The following is a 20,676-nucleotide window of genomic DNA, read 5'->3' on the forward strand; positions in this document are numbered from 1 at the left end:
GTCAGAGAAATACAAATACCGTATGATTTCATTCATATGTGGAATTTAAGAAACAAAACAAATGAGCAAAGGAAAAAGAGAGAGAGACAAACCAAGAAACAGACTCTTAATGATAGGGAAAAAACTGATGGTTACCAGAGGGGAGGTGAACGGCGGGATGGGTGATATAGGTGATGGGGATTAAGGAGTGCACTTGTGGTGAGCACTAGGTGTTGTATGGAAGTGTTGAATCACTATATTGTCCAACTGAAACTAATATAACACTGTATGTTAACTATATTGGAATTAAAAAATAAATAAAATCACCTAGCGTAGCAAAATAAATAAATAAATAAAGGAAAACTTTCTAATTAATTTTGTGAGGCAAATATAACATTAATATCCTATATCACTTATAAGTATACATGTAAAATATCCTAAATAAAATATTATTGCACAGACTCCAGTACCACATTACGAATATAACACACCACAGTCAAGGGAATTTTTACCAGAATTGCAGGGATATTTCAGTATTAGGAAATCTGTTAATATTGTTCACCATCATAATAACTCTATGGAGAAAAATCATATGATTTTCCATTATAAATGCTGAAAAGAACTTCAAGAAAAATTAACACCATTCCAAATCAAAATTCTCAAGAAAATAGTATTACATTTATATTTCCTTAGCATATTATATATCTTAATCCTAAAGCCAGCATCTTCTTAATGGAGAAGCATTAGAAGTTTTCCCACTAAGTTCAGGAACAAGGCAAAGATGCCCAAAATCGCTACTGTTAGTTAACATTGTACTGGAGATGTTGGTCACAGCAATTAAAACTCCTCCTCACCCCCCCCAAATTAAAGAGGTTAAGAATTGGGGGGGAAAGGAAGGAAAACTATTATTACTTGCAGATGGCATGCTAGTATAACTGGAAAACCTTAAAGAACCACTGATAAAAATAACTTAAAAGAATCCAACAATATAGCATTATATTAAATTAATATGTAAAATCAATGGTTTTCATATACACAAATTGTCAACTGAAAGATATAATGGAAGAAAAAAATCTCATTTAGAATAACAACACAAAAACTACTTAAAAATATACCTAATATGAAGTTTTTGAAACCTAAGTGAGGAAAACTAAAAGTCTTCTTGAAAAACACAAACATAGAATTATACAGATGGAAAGACATCCCATGTTCTTGGTTAGAACATCTCAACATCATTAAGATGTCACCTCTCCCTACATAATTTATAAATTTAATGGGATCCTAATTTTAAAATACAAAAGTACAAACAAGCCTTTTCTTTTCTGGAACTAGACAAGTTGATGCTAAAATTCACATGGAAAAATCAACATGCAAAAGAAAAACACTGAAAAAGGAAAGGTTATAAGTGATGATTAGCTTCTGTAATTAAAATGAATAGACAGATTAATGGGCTAGGATAGAAAGTCCAGAAAAAGATTCAATGACACATAGAAATCTAGTATATAATAAAGGTGACATATTAAATCACTGGGACAGAGATGGACTTTTCAGTAAATGCTGTTGGTACACTGAATAGCCACTTGGAAAAAGATAAAATTAGATCCATTGCTCACACCATACACAAGAATAAGCTCCTAACGAATCAGAAATATAATATAAAACAAGAAGGTATAGTAGAGTAAACAGAAAATATAGGTGAATTCCTCCAAACCTGAGTGTAGAAAAATGCTTTCTCACCACACTCAAAATCTGAGTTCAGTAAAAGAAAAAAAGTTTTGACTAAGGAAAAGTTTAAAACTATTATATGATAATAAGCATAAGTCACAAGACAAATGATTAATAGGGAAAAATGTTTGCAAAATACATTTTAAATAAAAGGTTAATACAGCAGGAACTTTTAAAATCAAGAAAAATACCCAAAATTTAAAGAAAAATGGGCAAAAGAAATAAACAGATCATTTATAAGGAAAAAGATTATCAGTGAGGCTAAAACTCAGAAGAAGATATAATGACTTCTAGTGAAGGACAAGATGAGCATCTCAGTATTTTGGAGTCTAATCACTCTTCATTTAGACGAAGAACATCTGTCTTTTTCCGCAGGGTAGTTAAGCTTTACCCTTTTTCCTGCGTTGTTTGTTTTAGGTTCTGTATTTGATTAATTTCATGGCTGCAACTGATATATTTGCAAAAAATTATAGTGGATATTCGAACTCAGCAAGTTCTCTTTAATTTTCTGCAGTTCTTATAAAATCTTCAAGAAGAAAACAATAATTAGACTAGCACTTCTGTGAATGCTCAGTGCAATGAAAACTAAAAGGTTTGCTAGAGTGAGACCCAGAAGGGAAGCAAATTGAACCAGCTGGTACCAAGTGTTAGGCTGCAGGATTCAGTGCTTAAAGTCAGTCAGATCTGAGCCACAGAACCCCTCCAGGTTCCATTTCAGAATCACAAATGAGGAACTCAAGGATCATTTATCAATAACATTTCTCAGTTTGCTGGCAGTACCAAGATTCTCATAAATTAGTCCAAAAGTTCTTCAGCTAATATATCTGAATGGTTCCATCCCACAGCAGCTCACAATTGCTGAACATGCAAAACAACCTAAGTCCATTGAGCAAATATTTTTCCTGTATCTATGTATCTGTATATATACCATTCTACATGTCATGGATAATGGTTTAGGACAGTTACGCTTTCATGGTTATAAAGCGTAATTTTATTTACAGAGAGTTTACTATGGATCATGTTCTATATGAAGGCTTTACATACTTTCCATTTAATCCCCAAAAACTCTGCTAGGTAAGAATTATGTTTCCTCATTATACAGTCAAGAAATCAATGCTTGGGGCGCCTGGGTGGCTCAGTCGGTTAAGCGGCTGCCTTCAGCTCATCATGATCTCAGGGTCCTGGGATCGAGCCCTGCGTTGGGCTATCTGCACAGCGGGGAGCCTGCTTCTCCCTCTGTCTGCCGCTCCCCCACTTGTGTGCTCTCTCTCTCTGTCAAATAAATAAATAAAATCTTTTTAAAAAAATCAATGCTAAGAGGAAATATGACTTGTTCAAGTTCACGTGCGTAATAAACAGTCAATCTAGACTCCTTACCCACCCTTCCGGGTTACCTGTTCTCCCCACTGAGGCAAACGTGAACCAGCATAAAGCAGCGTTCAGGTCAGCAAAAAATGGCAGGAAAGTCCTGCAGTTTCCCTACCAGTCATAGTCTCCTGATCTACAACGGCCACATTCCGGTTTGGAACAGAGAGAGGTGCTCCCACTGGGACACCTATTCTCCTAAGCCACCCATGTTCAGCCTTGGGCAGTATGAAACAAAGCCTTGAGTCTCAGAGAAAAGAGTAGATATCAAAAACCAGTGATGATATGGGTATATTTTGGAAAAGTCCTCTAAGGGATTCTGACACGTTGGAGCCCCAACCCAAAGTTGAGAGTCCTTGAATGAAGAATGTTAGAAGCATTGAGAGACTTTCCTTCACCCAGTTTCTGTAATACTGCATTTAGCCTCTAACAAGGCAGCTGAGTGTTGGCTCAGTTGCTACAACTTCTGTCACTTGGGTCCAAATGGAATTTTATCTGCCCGAAATTCCCAAATGTCCATGGCTTATGCTTAGCCTTATTTTTTAGTTTCAGAGCCAATGCAGTTTTGTTCTATGTACTTCTTTTGGGCCATTTCATTCCATTATAAGCTTTTTTTTTGATGTAGTGTTCCATGATTCATTATTTACGTATAACACCCAGTGCTCATTACATGTGCCCTCCTTAATGCCCATCACCGGGCTACCCCATCTCCCACCCCCCTCCCTTCTGTAACCCTCAAATTGTTTCCCGGAGTCCAGAGTCTCTCGTGGTTCATCTCCCCCTCTCTGATTACCCCCCTTCAGTTTTATTTTTATGCCATCACCTTTCCATGGAAGAAAACCGCATATATACATACATAAGTATGTGCACACACAAAAACATACACATATTTATACATTTATATATATATACATAATTCTTGATATATTCAAAAGAATATATATAATGTATATGTAAATTTTAAGCAAAATAAGATAAAGAACACTCTGTATGACTAACAATCTAAAAAACAGAAAATTGCCCAAAGCTTCTATCTACTTATATTGACCTTGCCTTTCGGTGGAATGTGCCCTCTCCTTTTAAGTGGAAATTTACAGAATATACCTGGCAGTGCTTCCTGATTTCAATGCTGGTAAATTCTGTCCCTTGTTTTTACTTATGTTAGCCATTTCCTTCAGCTTTGGACTAGGGTCCTTTGGGTGTTCATTATTGACTGATGGATTCAATCTGTACATATGTTAACAAGATTGACCTGTAATTTCCCTTTTCATATTGACTTTGCCTGAATTTGCTATCAAGGTGACGGTGGCCCCTAGAATGAGTTTTCGGTTCTCTGAAAGAATTTGTGTAAGTTTGGTCCTTGAAAACTTGGCAAGACTTGCCTGTAAAATAATCTAGACCTGGAGTTTTCTTCATGGGAAGATATTAACTACAAGTTGAATTCTTTCACAGTTTTAAAACTATTTGGGCTTTCCATTCTCTCTGAAACTATTTCTAGGATCTGTGGAAGAGGCTGACTCTGGAAAACTTAAAGCCCGTATCTCTTTAAATATTGCCTACCACCCTCATTCTAGTCTTACTTTTCTGATTCCTTTTGTCCCTCTGCTGTGGTGATTATGGCTGTGTCAAATCTGATGTGAAACCCACTCACTGAATTTTTAAATTTTGAACAATTATATTTTCCATTTCCAGAAATTCTCTTTTATTTTCAAATCTACCTATTCAGTCATTTTTTTTTTCTTACGGCTGTGCTTTCTTTTCTCGGGTTATTTTATTTTATTTTGTCCTTCATCTTTTTATTTTTTTTTAAGTTTTTAATTCCAGTTAGTTAACATACAGTGTGATATTAGTTTTAGGTGTATAATATAGTGATTCAACGCTTTCATACAGCACTGGTGTTCATCACAAGTGTACTCCCTAATCCCCATCACCTATTTCACCCATCCCCCCACCCACCTCCCTTCTGGTTACCATCAGCTTGTTCTCTATAGTTAAGGATTTGTTTCTTGGTCAGCCTCTCTCTCTCTCTTTTTTTTCCCTGTGTGTGTTTGTTTTGTTTCTTAAATTCCACATATGAGTAAGATCAAATGATATTTGTCTTTCTCTGACTGACTTATTTCACTTAGCATAATACACTATTTCTATCCATGTCATTGCAAATGGCAACATTTCATTCTTTTTTATGGCTGAGTAATATATATATATATTATATATATATATATATATATATATATATATATATATATATATATATATAACCAGAGATATATATATGCCCTACTTCTTGTTCATCCATTCATCAGTCAGTCAATAGACACTTGGGCTGTTTCCATAATTTGGCTATTGTTGATAATGCTGCTATAAACATCAGGTGTCATGTATCCCTTCAAATCTGTATTTTTGTATCCTTTGGATAAATACCTACTAGTGCAATTGCTGAGTCATAGGGTAGTTCTATTTTTAACTTTTCGGAGAACCTCCATACTGTTTTCCAGAGTGGCTGCACCAGTTTCCATTTCCACCAACAGTGTAAGAGGGTTCCCCTTCCTCCACATCCTCAAAAACGTCTGTTGTTTCTTGTGTTGTTGATTTTACCTATTCATCCTTGATAGTCTTTTGTTGTTCACTCATCTTTGCAACTACGTCCATTATTTCTTTAAATATTTTTAACACAGCTGCCTATATTCTGTAACTGACAATTGTGACAACTGAAGTCTATGGGAATCTAAATCTGCTGTTTATTTTTTCTGTTCTCACTCACAGTGGCTTACCTTCCAACGTGCAGAGTGATTTTGATTGTGAAATGATTGCTTAATCTGCAAACTGAAGATCTGCAGATTAAGTTGAAGATTTCCTCCAGAAACATTGGCTTCTGCTTATGCTCACATTGGGTGTCCCAGGTTCAATTTCCTCACCTGGCCTCCAGGCCAAGGGCCAGTGTCTTGGTAGCAGTGTGGCTATTGACATCTACTTTCAGGGAAACCTTGCCTCATGATTCCCTTGCCCCCTGAAGTACTGGTCGTTGTATTTGTGGGGAGAGGGTCCTTGGAGTCTTCCACTACCTCTTATGAAACCAGAGATGCCACAAATAGTGTGCCCTAGAGAGCCACACTAGCGGAGTAGAGATCTGATTGTGGTGGGGTGTGCTATGTTAACTTGGTTAAGCTGAAACTATGTTTCCCCAAATCCTCTCCTTCTGTGGTTGTGGGGTTGAGTTGACCAAAAGGAACCTGAATGAGAGTTAGAAGGCAGAACTGAAGCAATGGCCATTACTCTCTGAAAGTTGTTGTAGCCAGACATGGTGACAGAAATATGCAAAGTAGCCTACAGAATCAAGCTTGTCCTTGTTCTCCTCTGTTCCACATCCAGTTCTTCCCTCGTATTGACCCTGTTGACCAACACTCATGACCAGACACATACATGGTAGCCAGCTTGCACAGACCTGCCCATGAGGTTCCCCATCACTGCACATGCTTGGCTTCTCTGATGCCTTGCTGGTGACCCTTCTCCAATTATCTGACTCCCTGCCTGGAACTTCACTTCTCCAGTTCCTTCTGAATTACGGAAGAGCTAACTCCTATAAAAATCCCTCATAATTTCCCTTCTCTTCAGACTGAACCCTAATATACCACCTGGCTTTTTTTATTTTGCTTAATGAATCATTAAAAAAAAAAAAAAAAGCCCAGGCACGCTTAGGTGACTCAGTTCAACATCTGCCTTCGGTTCAGGTCATGATCCCAGGGTCCTTGGATTGAGCCCTGCATCGGGCTCCCTGCTCAGTGGGGAGCGTGCTTCTCCCTCTGCTTCTGCCCCTGCCCCCTGCTCATGATCTCTCTGTCAAATAAATAAATAAATAAATAAATAAATAAAGCCCAGAGTGTCTATATGAAGCTTTCATTCAGCCAAAAAACTTTTACTGTGCCCTGCTATATGCTAAGGCACTGTTCCAATTCCCAAGAAATTGCTTTCAGGGAAAAAAAAAAAAATACACAAGAGTCACAATGTAATGAGATAAATTAATTGACAGAACTCCACACAGACCCAGCTGGGTTTGTCAGAGAAGCTTTTCAAATGAAGTAACCCTTGAGTGGAGTCTTAAAAAAAGTCTCTCAACTTGAGAAATGTAGAGCCTCTTTTTAAAAAGGGTTGAGTCTGTTCGTGAGCTGAGTATTGACAATTCTTCACCACTTTTCTCTATCCTAACTCAAAATATCCTCTGCTGTAGCAATCTGTGCTAAATTTAGTTTGCAAGTAGTGATTTAGTTTTATCAAAACAACACCATTTGTCATATAAAATTAATGTTGTTTAAAAAAATAAAGTGTTAATTTAGAATTAACTGGTTTTATGGTTCTTTATATTTAATTTATAAGTATGTTTTGGTTTTATAAGACTAATAAAAAATTTATGTCTAATTTTTTCTATATACATATTAAAGTAACATTATCATATAATTAATTCAAGTCAGAAGCATATGCTGTAAAAAATTTTTTTTTTCCTTTAGGGAACTCTCTATATTGCTCAGGCTTGAGAAACATGAGGAGTCACCCTTCACTACTCCCTCACCATCCTAACCCTCCTCCCTCAAGAGACAAATAATCACTAATTCACGCTGATTGAACATCATGAACATTTCTTCTCATCTTTCTCTCTCTACCTGATCTGAGTCCCTTCAATGGTCTGTCATTACAGGATCTACAAGATCAGACACAAGCTCCTTCATATGGGGTCTCTGCATTGTGATTTGATCTTCAGTCTGTACAAGTGTGTCATTATACATTACCTGCTACTATTTTTTTCTCATATATGCATGAGAGTTTATTATATATGCATGACCCCCAGGGCACTTGGGTGACTCAGTCAGTTAAACAGTCCAACTCTTGATCTCAGCTTAGGTCTTGATCTCAGGGTTGTGAATTCAGGCCCTGTGTTGGGCTACACGCTGGGCATGGAGCCTACTTAATCAATAAATGAATAAATAAATAAATTAACTAATTAATTAAATATGCATATATTAAAAAAATAAACGCATGACCCCGACCCAACCATCATAAACACAAATGCAACATGGGCACTGAAATATGATGGTAGAACTAAGGTATATAAGGGAATCAGCCTGATGATCTAGAATACGTTTATATTACATTTGTTGAAATTAGCATCAAAATAAAAAACAAAAAAATTTTCTAATTCTCACAGATAACTCATGAACAGTCCCCTCTCCCCTGATGAGTAAAGCCTCAGCAAACGCATGGCATAGTAGCTCTCAACTCAGGCTACATCCATGAATAAGGAGTTCTCAGTTAAAAATTAAAAAGTTTTGGGGCACCTGGGTGGCTCAATCATTAGGCGTCTGCCTTCGGCTCAGGTCATGATCCCAGGGTCCTGGAATCGAGCCCCGCATCGGGCTCCCTGCTCTGCGGGAGGCCTGCTTCTCCCTCTCCCACTCCCCCTGCTTGTGTTCCCTCTTTTGCTGTGTCTCTCTCTGTCAAGTAGATAAATAAAATCTTTAAAAAAAAAATTAATTAAAAAAATAAATAAATAAAAATTAAAAAGTTTTAACAGCCAGTAAAACTGCCTAGTAAGGCAATGATTAAGGATGACTCAACCCCAAATTAAGAGAACTAACTCAAGAAACTGTATAGGTAAAGAAGAGGTATTATTAAAACAGGATGAGATGTATTAATTTTACGGTCTTGACCATAATTATAAGGAGTTCTAATAACTCAGACAACACATTCAAAGAGTCTGCCTTTCCCCATTCTCTTCCAGAATTCCTCAACTTGTTAGCCTAACTCCTTCACAATATCCCACCTGCTGCTGATAGAAACTAGTCCTACAGAACTATGACATTTAGGCAACCTACTTCCTTAAGGGAAAATGCTAAATATATTGGTGGTTTGATCTTGGAATAAGTTGCTGACCAAGGTAGATCCATTCATTCACTCATTTGTCAAATATATCAAGCAACAAGAACATGCCAGAAACCACTTGGCACTGGGGACCCAGTAGTGAACAAGACAAAGTCCCTGCCTTCAGAATGTGTACATTCAATAGTGACAGGTGGCTTAATAAATAAGTAAATGGTGTAAATTCCAATATAATAAGTATAGTAGAAAAGAATTAGCCAGGATAAGGACAGCCACTGGAGGTGGCTATTTTTTGTAGTTATCCCCAGATATTTTCACATAAATAGGGAGCTCTTCCTCTTTGCATCCAGGAGTCTATAATAAAAATTTCTGACTCCCCCTCCTAACTTCCATCCAGATGTTAAGAGTTTGAGGCTCAGGCTTAGTGTCTGACCTATTTGTTCCTCTTTACACCACATGGGAATGGTTAGCAAATATTTCCATGGGGTTACTGAAAACAAAAGTAACAATTCCAATCACTGTTATTTAAACAGAAGAAAATCCAAAGACTCTTTTGTTTTATTAATTATTAAAAAGCTTCTCATTACAATAGATCTACTATGCCAATCAAATAAAATATGGTCTCAAATATTATTCAGTCATAAAGTAGAAAGAAATCCTGCCATTTGTGACAACACTGATGGAGCTTGAGGGCATTATGCTAAATGAGATAAGTCAAACAGAGGAAGATAAATACTGTATGATCTCACTTACATGTGGAATCTAAAATATAAACAGACAAAAAATAGAACTCATAGATACAGAGAACAGATTGGTGATTGCCAAAGGTGGGGTAAGGGAGGGTGATGAAATGGGTGACAAGAATCAAGAGGTACAAATTTCCAGTTATAAAATCAGTAAGTCCTGGGGATATAATCTACAACATGGTGACTACAGTTAATAATATTGTATCATATAATTGAAAGTTACTAAGAGAGTAGATCTTCAAGGTTATCATCACAAGAAAAAGAATTTGTAGGGGCACCTGGGTGGCTCAGTTGGTTAAGTGTCTGCCTTCAGCTCAGGTCGTGATCCTGGGGTCCTGGGATCAAGCTCCCTGCTCAGTGGGGAGTCTGCTTCTTCTTCTCCCTTTACCCCTCCCCCTGCTCATGTTCGCACGTGCGCGCGCGCTCTCTCTCTCTCAAATAAATAAATAAATAAATAAATAAAATTCTTTAAAAGAAAAAAAGAATTTGTAACTATGTGTAGTAATGGATGTTACCTAGACTTATTGTGGTGATTATTTTGCAATATATACATATATAGAATCATTTTATTGCACACTAGAAACTAATATAATGTTATACGTCAAATACATCTCAATAAAAAAATAAATAAAATAAAATAAGGTCTTGACTATGAGGTCCCATCTTATCAGGGGCGATAGTGGATGAGATTTAGAGATTCAGCCTGCAGGATTAGTCAAAAGATGTCTCAGTGTGATGAGATATTCAGGTCCAACATCTCTGACCCTGGCAACTCCAGGTCTTTCCAGGACACTGACAAACTCCCATGGTGTACCAGATACCACATGGCCCACATAAATTCCTAAAATTCTTCCAGTGGAATGTTCCTAGGTTCTGTCAGTTCATAAACTACTAAGAGTTCCTCTGATTTATAGTACAGTACTTCCTGGAAACCCTTATTAAGAATAGGGGCTGGGGCGTCTAACTAGCTCAGTGGGTAGAGCATGCAGCTCTTGATCTCAGGGTCATGAGTTTGAGCCCCACATTAGGTGTAGAGTTTACTTAAAAAAAAAAAAAAAAAGAGTAAGGGTTAATCTCAGTGGCTAATCAAGAAATCCAGTAAGAAGACTGGAATTAATAGCTAAGAAACTTATGTCTGAAACAGAGTTTCTCAAATTGTGATCTCCAAACCAGCAGCATCGGCGTTTTCTGAGAATTTGTTAAAAATGCATATTATAGGGCTCTGTGTCCCACACACTGAATCAGAAATTATGGGGGTGAGGCCCAACAATCTGTATTTAACAAGACTTCCGGGATAATTCTGATGCATGTTAAAGTTTAAGAACCACTGATCAAAGGCATCCTAAAAAGATATTATCAATATTACGAAGAAGCAGCCTCGTAGTAAACAATCTAGTAGACAACACACCTAAAACTTCCAAGAATATGGCAAGCTGATGGAAAAAGTAAATCGTTAGATTCTTCTTTGTTTGTTTGTTTCTTTTCTAAGAATTGGGTGCCAGTAACATATGGAACCAGTTAAATCCTCTGGTCTAAGTAGCTGGCCAGAATCTGGATCCAGATCTGGAAAGAAGGCAGGGGCATTTGCAGAGGCCAGAGAAGCAATCATAAGGAAAAAAGAGTTCCAGAACAGCAGCAGATTTTAATATTTTGTGGTAGAATTGGCCATGCTCATGCTCCACCCCATACCATGCCACACTGAAAACATACCCATCTGCTTTAAGCACAATCCCACCCTGCCTGTAAATTATTTTTTTGCCCCCCAAATACAGCACACATTTAAAAAGACGTCATTGCAGTTTATGGAACTGTGTTTTTTTGCAAATGCAAGGGCCATTAATTGCATTCCCCAGCTGTGGCCTTCCCCATGTGAGAATATGTTAGGCTTCCAGTAATGCATTCTCTGTTGAGTGCCAAGGGAAAAAAACCTCCTTTTGTCCCTCTTTATGTAGTGGCTTCCATAAGCTCTCAGACTCTAGCAGCACATGAAATTTGGCCCCTTAGTATTTTGTTGATAAAAATAGGAAAAAGGTAGCCTGGCTGGTTCCGTCGGTGGAGCATGTGACTCTTGATCTCGGGGTTGTGAGTTGGAGCCTCATGCTGGGCATAGAGATTACTTTATATATATATATACATATATATTGAAAGGAAACAAAAAATAAACAAAAACAAGAAATTGTGTCCTCTAAGATAATCATTATTACTAATTAAAAGAGAATGAAAAAAAAAGAGAGAGAGAGAGAATGGATGTTGCATTTGGTAGAGAAATACAGAACTTAGAATCAAATACACCCGTGGCCCCAGTTTCAGAACCCTGGACTTAGCTACAAGAAAAGCCCCTTTCTTAGCTAATTTCAAAGATTAATGAAGGATTGGATAGTATAGCCTCAGGCATCTGTGAATTCAAATGGCAGGCAAAATGGTAAAGACAGTGAAATGCACCTTTGGTACCCCATGTCCTGCCTCCCCCTGTCCTTCTGTAACCCTCTGTCACCTCCAGGTAAACCTTCTTCACCACCCACATCCAAGCAGTCAAATTACTCCACTTTCGCAATGTCTCACCCATCACCTTGACCCAAATATCTCAGGCTGTGTAAAAACAGCATTGTCAGATTTCATAAATGTGCAATGATGACTCAAACTGAAAAGAGACATTTTGTCACAAGGGAAACAGAGCTTGTCAAAGAAATTCATATTAAAATCGGAGAGCTTTCAAATTATAGGTTAGAGAGCTTTATTTTTAGAGATAAGTTTTAGGTTTTGCACTATTTCTCAAAGACTAAATTTCAATAAGTGACACTTCATTTTAAAAACCAGGTCTAGGATTTTACTGTTATGAATCCATTAAAATTTGTATTTGTCAATAGTTAATAGACAATTTCTGGTTTTTGAAAATTTTTAATTTTTAGACTCTATTCTGCTTACTATTGAAATTGAATAGCAGTTCTTTTTTTTTTTTGCCCTGTATAAAAACACTTCATTCTTTGGGATGTCTGAAATAAACCAATTTATATGTCTTTTATGTTCATATACCGGTCACTTAACAGAGGGTAAAACTGGGTGCCCTGCCTTCATGCCACCTTCAGTGAAGTCAACATCCTCCCTGTCGCTCTCAACATTGTCTAAACGTATATTTTTGAATAGGCTGTTTCTAAGAGTCAAGTTCCCAAGTTTTCTTTGAACTTTCCTCTTCCTTCATTTCTACTTTTTTTCCCCTGTTTTCTCCCTGACAACAAAAGGTCTAAGGAAAATAAGCCCAGGGTGTGACTCAGAGAGTTTCCATCTGGGACTTCTACTTGAAGGAACGCGTGAGATTCGGGACTTCCATGTACTAGCGTTCTCCCTTTTGCCACGTGTGAGAGGTCCCCTTGGTGTCCTCTGTATCACCTTGCTGGCGGTCTGTCACGCTACTCTGTGCGGCAACCTCCGGGCCACCCCGGCAGGATGAGAATGATCAGATTATGAGGACAGGCTCCGGGAACAACACGCCCCAACAGTCTTGCCAGGAAAAGCAGGCAAGAGCACAACCCGCCTTGGCTCTTCCCCTTTCCCTCCGAATTACACCATCAGATAATGTTAACAGGGAAGGAGGAAAGCCGTTTGCCGGAACTCAGCCCATGTGCTAGGTCCTGGACGCAGAAACACTTCCACCGCTACCTAATGAGAGGCACGGCTCTGAGCGGCGGGGTGTCCCAGCCCAGAGAGGGAATGTGCAGGGCGTAGCCAGTGTCCCGCATTGTCAGTGGCCAGGAGTTTTCCATCAGACAACATGAGGCCCTCCCCCAAAGCGCCCAGTAGGCTGGAAAAGTAACAGATTACAATCCCCCCGGTTAAAAGGGACATCAGCGTAACTTTCTGGGAAGGAAAGACTCCTTTATAGAAAAAAGAGAGGGAGCTACAAAGACAACAAGAAAGAAAAAAAGAGGGGCGCCTGGGTGGCTCAGTCATTAAGCGTCTGCCTTCGGCTCAGGTCATGCTCCCAGGGTCCTGGGATCGAGTCCCACATCGGGCTCCCTGCTCAGCGGGAAGCCTGCTTCTCCCTCTCCCACTCCCCCTGCTCGTGTTCCCTCTCTCGCTGTATCTACCTCTGTCAAATGAATAAATAAAATCTTTTTTAAAAAAAGAAAGAAAGAAAGACCTAGGAGGAAAAGTTCAGCAGACTTGGCAGGAAACTATAAAACTTAGAACCATAAAAGAATAGAAAAGAAAACTATATACAAGATATGGTATAACTGTGACTTCTTAAAAGAGAAGGCTAAAATGGGGATGGCTGTTTTAAGTCTTTGAGAGCCATTTTACAATTCATTCAAAAAGCAAGAAGGCTGGGGCGCCTGGGTGGCTCAGTCGTTGGGCGTCTGCCTTTGGCTTGGGTCGTGATCCCCGCGTCCTGGGATCGATTCCCTGCTCGCCTGGGAGCCTGCTTCTCCCTCTCCCACTCCCCCTGCTTGTGCTCCCTCTCTCGCTGTCTCTCTCTGTCAGATAAATAAAATCTTTAAAAAAAAAAAAAAAAAGGCAAGAAGGCAAGGGTAAACAATGAAAGGTTTGGAGGGTTCTATGGGGAAAAGAACCTACTGGCAGCACAGGTCAATGAACAACAAAATGAGTTATAGAGTAGTTGTGGGATTTAATTATTTAAACATAACAAGTGAATTTAAAAAATCTTCATCATATAGCACCTAGTCTTCCCCCAGCCCTTGAGAGTTACTGTCCTGACCACCTTGCAGGGTTGTTACAATTATCAAATAATACACCTGGGCCAGACTGGGAAAGAACACTTCTGGTTCTTTCCATTCAGGCAGATTTGTTGAATGAATGCTCCCCATCCTCAACCGTTTTAAACACGGCATCTAGTTTAACGCTCTGGACAATCCTGTGAGGTTGGTAGGGAACATAATTGTGTTCTATTTTACACTATGGCCCATGGAAGCCAAAGGTGTAGTTCTAGGTCCCAGAGGCAGCCACCAAGATGGCGTGAAGCATAAACTCCCTGTAGAAGCATTTTTGAAAGATATTAGTGCTAGCTCCCACTTCGAGAAATCCCTTCACAATATGCCTTATTATAATAAGGGTGGGGAGGGAAAGATACAGAAGAACTCTTTGATCTAGTTCATTTACTTGGAAGAATGAGACTATTCTGTGACATCTTCCTAATGTTTGAGAATCTGGGGCACTCTTTATATTTGGGAATATTGGCCCAAGTGTTCTCATATAACCACGCTCAACCAACAGAGCTAATAATCCAAAACATACTGTGTTGCATTCATTGCACTGAAACAAAAAGCTGCCTTTTCAACATGACAGATAACTGCAATGAAATGTTTTCTGAATAAATATTTTTGATTTGCTAAGTCACACAGTCAGGTTTCATATTATGCATCAAAACAATCTTTTCCAAGTTAAAAAAAAAATCACAGCTATTTTGTAAATAAAACGTTAAGCCAACATGGACCTGAGTATCTCTCAAGGGTAGACTCAAGAGCAAGGGAAGACTTTGACAATTGATTCTAAATGCACCTGTTATAATTAATAAAGGTAATGTCAATGATGTAACTGAAATTCCTTAAATAAAATTAATTTTAGATCATTCAGTTTTTGATTATTCAGGTTGCAAGATAATGGGAAAGGGCCAAGAAAACCAGTGTTAAATAACTAACCAACTACATCAATAGCTCTGAGTAAAAATGCAGGAAGAGAAAAGGAAGCAGATGGTGGAGAGAAGGAACAGGCAGGGCTATGGACCAGACATTTAGATTCATTTACTCTGCATTAGTTCCCCCGGGAGATAATTTCAATGCAGTGGAAACTGACTCACAAAGAAATTAAGTGACTTGTCCAAGATCATAAATAAAAGTAGAAGCCAAGATTTGAATCCAGATATCTCAAGATTCCAAAGCTCAAATGACCCCAGTGCATGGGCCTGCACTTACCCACCACCCCCTGCTTATTGCCCTCCCTCCTGGCTCACAAACTCCAGCTTCAGTTAGTAAAACAGGATCAGTTCTTTCCTCCACCACAACAACTAACCTGCCTTTTCTTTTGCTTAGGAAACTCTTGTTCCCATTCTACCTTGCTGGTGCTTTCTCATCTTTCAGTTCTCAGCATAAAGAATCACTTCCTCAGAAGGTGGTACCCCAATCCAAAATGTGATCCCCTGGCATACGCCTTCATAGCACTCAAATCTTTTCCATTTCATCCGTCATGTTTTGTAATTACACATCTACAAGCTTCAGCAGGGCAGCGATCACATCTGTTTGCTCTTTACTCTCTACCCAGAAACCAGCACAGTATCCAACACACAGAATGCAGTCAATAAATATTTCTGAGTGAATGAGAAAGTGAGACATGGGAATTGTCTGAAATTATCCATTATCTAAGATGCCCCCAACTCTAGTCTATCCAGTACCTTTAAGTTAGCCAAGAGCATGTGGAATCTATGGTGGTAGGAGACTTCTTTAGGCCGCTACTGGTGCACCAAAAGGGGTTATTAGCACTGAGAAAAGAGACTATTACCCACTTTATCAAAAACGCACTAATCAAAATACACAGGGGAAAGCCTTGGAAACCTCATGGCCCTGGAGCCCCTCACCGTGCTGGGAAATCAGCTTTGTCCTGGGACCGACAGTCCCTCCCAAAGAAACCATGGCTTTTCCATATTAGTGTCAACAGGCGTCACAGTGTGTCTGTTCTGGGTGACCACCAGGCAGTCTGATTAAACTACGAGTCTAGTCTCGTTATCAACTCTTCAACATCAATTACTACAAACACATCCAGGCTTACTCTTTTTGGGTTTTATACTTAAAGGCACAGCCTGGCCCTGCAATGATGTTCCTAATTTCTATTCTGGGCTTCATTTACAACAAAATTGGCTGAGGTAACCTCCCATGGATGAAAAGCTAATGCATTCTAGTTAAACAAGAATTGAAGAGCCGGTCAAAATACCTTAGTTTTCACTTAGTTCGGTTACCGCCTAATGCACTTGGAGGCCAAATAGTTTTAACCGCCCCCACACACTTACTTAACTTTCTCATCTGTAAAATTATAATCATCACTCTGACAGATTTATAGCTAGCCTAAAGGCTTGTAAGGTTCTCAGAGACATCAGGGTAACTGACCCTTGCTCTAATTCTGCAGCTCTAAGACCAGAAAGGTCCTAGCCCAGACTGTGCTAGCCTAGGGAGAATAGATACGTTAAAAGAAGATGTGGTGCTTGCTTCAGCAGCACATATACTGAAAATGGAGTAATTCAGAGATTAGCATGGCCCCTGTGCAAGGATGACATGCAAATTTGCAGAATGTTTCACATTTTTAAAAATGGAAAGAAAAAATAAAGAAGGTATGCTGATGCTTATTTTATACCAGTCTCTATGGTCATTTTGTATAATACCAAGATTTCTGATCATAAAGATCCAGCTGGGCTTGGGGTGGGGGAGGGTTCTGCCTACTCCTACGTGACAGTTCCTACAAGTCCCAATGTGCTCCTCACTCATTCAGACTTAATCCTATACCATGATACTGAAGCCATTTCCAGAAGACCCAGAGGCTTACACACTGTGTCTGTCATTGGAGAACATTGTTTTTACTGAGTAGCACCTTCTTCTACCAGCATTGGTTAGATAAGTACACCTTGACTCATTTCCTAGGTATTCTCTGTGTCTGGCCTCTGTATCAGTCAGCACCTACAGTTGATACTCATCAACATGGTGGTAACATGGGTTCAGATATGCTTTGGAAATATAGAAAGTATTTCACAAATATGAGTGACTACTTGCCAACTGTCTAAAAGTTGAAATTTTTATCTCTAATTTCTTTCCTGTAATAAATAGATATAATATGGTATTTTCAATAGGCTCAAATGCAGACCCTACTGCTGCTTATAGGTTTTGTGTCTTTAGAGAAGTCACAATCTCTCAGAACCTGAGTATCTGCAACTGAAAAGTGGAAATTCAATAATAGTATTATCTCATAATGTTGTCATGAGGGCAAAAGGGAAAGTACCCAGTGCTGTGCCAGTACCCTGCAGGTGCTCATATTTGAATGTGAAATCAGTAACCCCAAATTTGAGAGAAGTAAATGAATTTAAAAGTTCTATATCAGAAGATGTTATGCAGAAAATAAAGAAAATTGAACTCAAACTGCCTTACATAATAATGGGAATTCACTGGCACCTGTACCTAAAAGTCCATAGGAAATGTAAGCCTCAGGCATTATGCACGTAAGATCCAGCTAGACCTCTCCGCAGCTCTACGGACTCTGCCTTACTCCATATGTTGCCGTCCCTCAGGCTGTCATCTCCCCACCATTGTAAGATGCCTGTCAGCAGCTGCCAGGACAACACACTTTCTCCTTAACATCCAGGGAAGAGAGAACGTGACATCTCACAATGAACAAGAGTCCCAGCTCTGGACACCCTTGAACTAGACACTGTGGACAGGTGAATGCCATGCACTGGTGTGTAAAACTGGGGAGACTCAGTAGACAGGTGTTATGCATGGGGGAAGGTGATAAGAATGTCAACACAGACAACCACGGTGTCCATTGTAGTAACACAATAAATGCTTAGTGGGTGACAATACATTCCAAAGTCGTTTTTTTCTCCAGCTCCTTTAGGTGTAGGGTTAGGTTGTGTATTTGAGACCTTTATTGTTTCTTGAGAAAGGCTTGTATTGCTGTATACTTTCCTCTTAGGACTGCCTTTGCTGCATGCCAAAGATTTTGAACAGTTGTGTTTTCATTTTCATTTGTTTCCATGAATTTTTTAAATTCTTCTTTAATTTCCTGGTTTACCCATTCATTCTTTAGTAGGATGCTTTTTAGCCTCCATGTATTTGTGTTCTTTCCGACTTTCCTCTTGTGATTGAGTTCTAGTTTCAAAGCACTATGGTCCGAAAATATGCAGGGAATGATCCCAATCTTTTGGTATCAGTTGAGACCTGATTTCTGACCTAGGATGTGATCTATTCTGCAGAATGTTCCATGGGCACTAGAGAAGAATGTGTATTCTATTGCTTTGGGATGGAATAATCTGAATATATCTGTGAAGTCCATCTGGTCCAGTGTGTCATTCAAAGTCTTTATTTCCTTGTTGATTTTTTGCTTAGATGATCTGTCCATTTCAGTGAGGGGGGTGTTAAAGTCCCCTACTATTATTGTCTTGTTGTCGATGTGTTTCTTGGCCCCATTCTATCTTTGTATGTACTCTTTATACAGCATAATTTCTTAGTGCTGCATTTTTCCTACCTGCCAAATAAAGATAATCATACTTGTCCTTATAACTCATAGGATTATAGAGAGGATAAAGAAATAATTGATGTGAAGATATTTTAAAAACATTAAGATGATATTATTTATACTCTGCACACTATAAAGCATCTCTTCTGAATTCTAACTCAAACCCCACTGTTTCTAAGGAAATACTGACAAGTTCAAGGATTGTTGGTCAAATCAGCCATTTTGTGTTAATCCCCCTGGGTAGACACACATCTTACATCTTACATCTTCCACATAACTGTGTGGTTCAGTGTCTTATAGTTACACGGTTACACAGCATACGTACTCAGCAGACAAGTGGGAAGAGAGCAGAAGAGATTACAGAAAGGCAGAAAAGTAAAAACAAAAGCAAAAAATAGCAACAAAGTAAAAACAATAAAGAAACCTCACCCCCCCAAAAAACAAAAATAGATATGGTCATAACAGTCTGCAGTGATACTATTCCTTGTCCACTAAAAACAAAAAGAATGGAAATAGGCTACAAATGAGGAATTTAGATTCAATATAAGAGGACTTCCCGGGAATGAGGGCTGTTGAGCATTCCCTACAAATAAAAGCATGGGGTTACTCCCTCCCATGCAGCGGATAATGCATTCTTTGACTGCAGAATTTTGTTGCATTCATCTTTGTTTCCCCAGCAGCCAGCATGGGGCCTGCCACTGTAGGCACTCAGTCCATATTGTTGAGGACGTGAATGTTCAGAGGTAGAGAAGGAGCCATTCTTGTCTCTTCTCTGAATATAAACCTCATTTTGATCTTGATTCAGCAAACAATCCATTTACAAACAAAATTAATAAGACAACTGAAGCAATGTACACCCTAAGTGGCTATGATATTAAGGAATTAATAATTTTTTAGGTATGACAATCCTAATGTGGTTATATTTAAAAAGAGAATCCTTATCTTAGAGAAAGATCTTTAAAGATTAAAGATTATACTATCTGGGATTCCCTCAAGAGAATCAGGGGTAAGGGCATGAAAGAAACAAAAAGGGCCATAAATTGATCATTGTTCAAGCTGGGTAATAGATAAAAAGAAGTGTTCACTATAATATTGTGTCTACTTTTTGCATATGTTTTGAAAATTTCCATAGTACCCTTTTAAAAAAGGAAAGAAATGTAAAACATGAAATACAACTCATGGACTTAAGGCATAATCTGAATTAGCTTTGGTCATGTAACAGCTTTTATTATAATTATAACACTGTTGATCTTAAATAGCTCAATCTAAAAACAGCTAAAACTTGTGCTTTTCTTCTGCCATCCATGAAAATGATTTTCAGTACCAATTAAATTTCAAATAATTGTGGCTTTTCAGGGTAAAATGAAGCTCAGCAAATCTCATTGCTATGTTTGTCATACTTGGTGCAGCATTCCTATTAAAGATGTTCTTTAGTGTGAAATGTTGGCTAAGCAATTTAAATAAATTTTATTTTAAAATTTCTAAAGATATTGGCCAAATCTTCAATCATGCTTTCTGCTTTCGAAGGTTGAAGAAATTGTCAAATGAAAGCATTTTATATATTCCTTAAAACTGTTGTGGTTGAAGACAATGGCCTTTACATTGCCTACAGCTCTTTACAGATGTTCCAAATCAGCATTCCTTTTATAACTCAGTTCCAGAAAAAATGTATGTTCTGAGGAGGATATCCTTTTAATCATTCAATAAATAGTATTATATACATTTATATAAAATATAAAAATATAAAAACATAAAATATAAAATA

At 38.4% G+C, this 20,676-nt stretch overlaps 1 non-coding gene across 1 annotated transcript; it reads left to right on the top strand.

Moving 5' to 3' along the window:
* Positions 1-16,886: 16,886 nt before the first annotated feature.
* On the top strand, positions 16,887-16,990 carry LOC118536404 (U6 spliceosomal RNA). The gene has a single exon (XR_004917670.1). It is a non-coding gene; the product is annotated as a U6 spliceosomal RNA (small nuclear RNA).
* The last annotated feature ends 3,686 nt before the right edge of the window (positions 16,991-20,676 follow it).

The sequence above is a fragment of the Halichoerus grypus genome, chromosome 8, assembly GCF_964656455.1.
Source record: "Halichoerus grypus chromosome 8, mHalGry1.hap1.1, whole genome shotgun sequence".
Lineage (NCBI taxonomy): Eukaryota > Metazoa > Chordata > Mammalia > Carnivora > Phocidae > Halichoerus > Halichoerus grypus.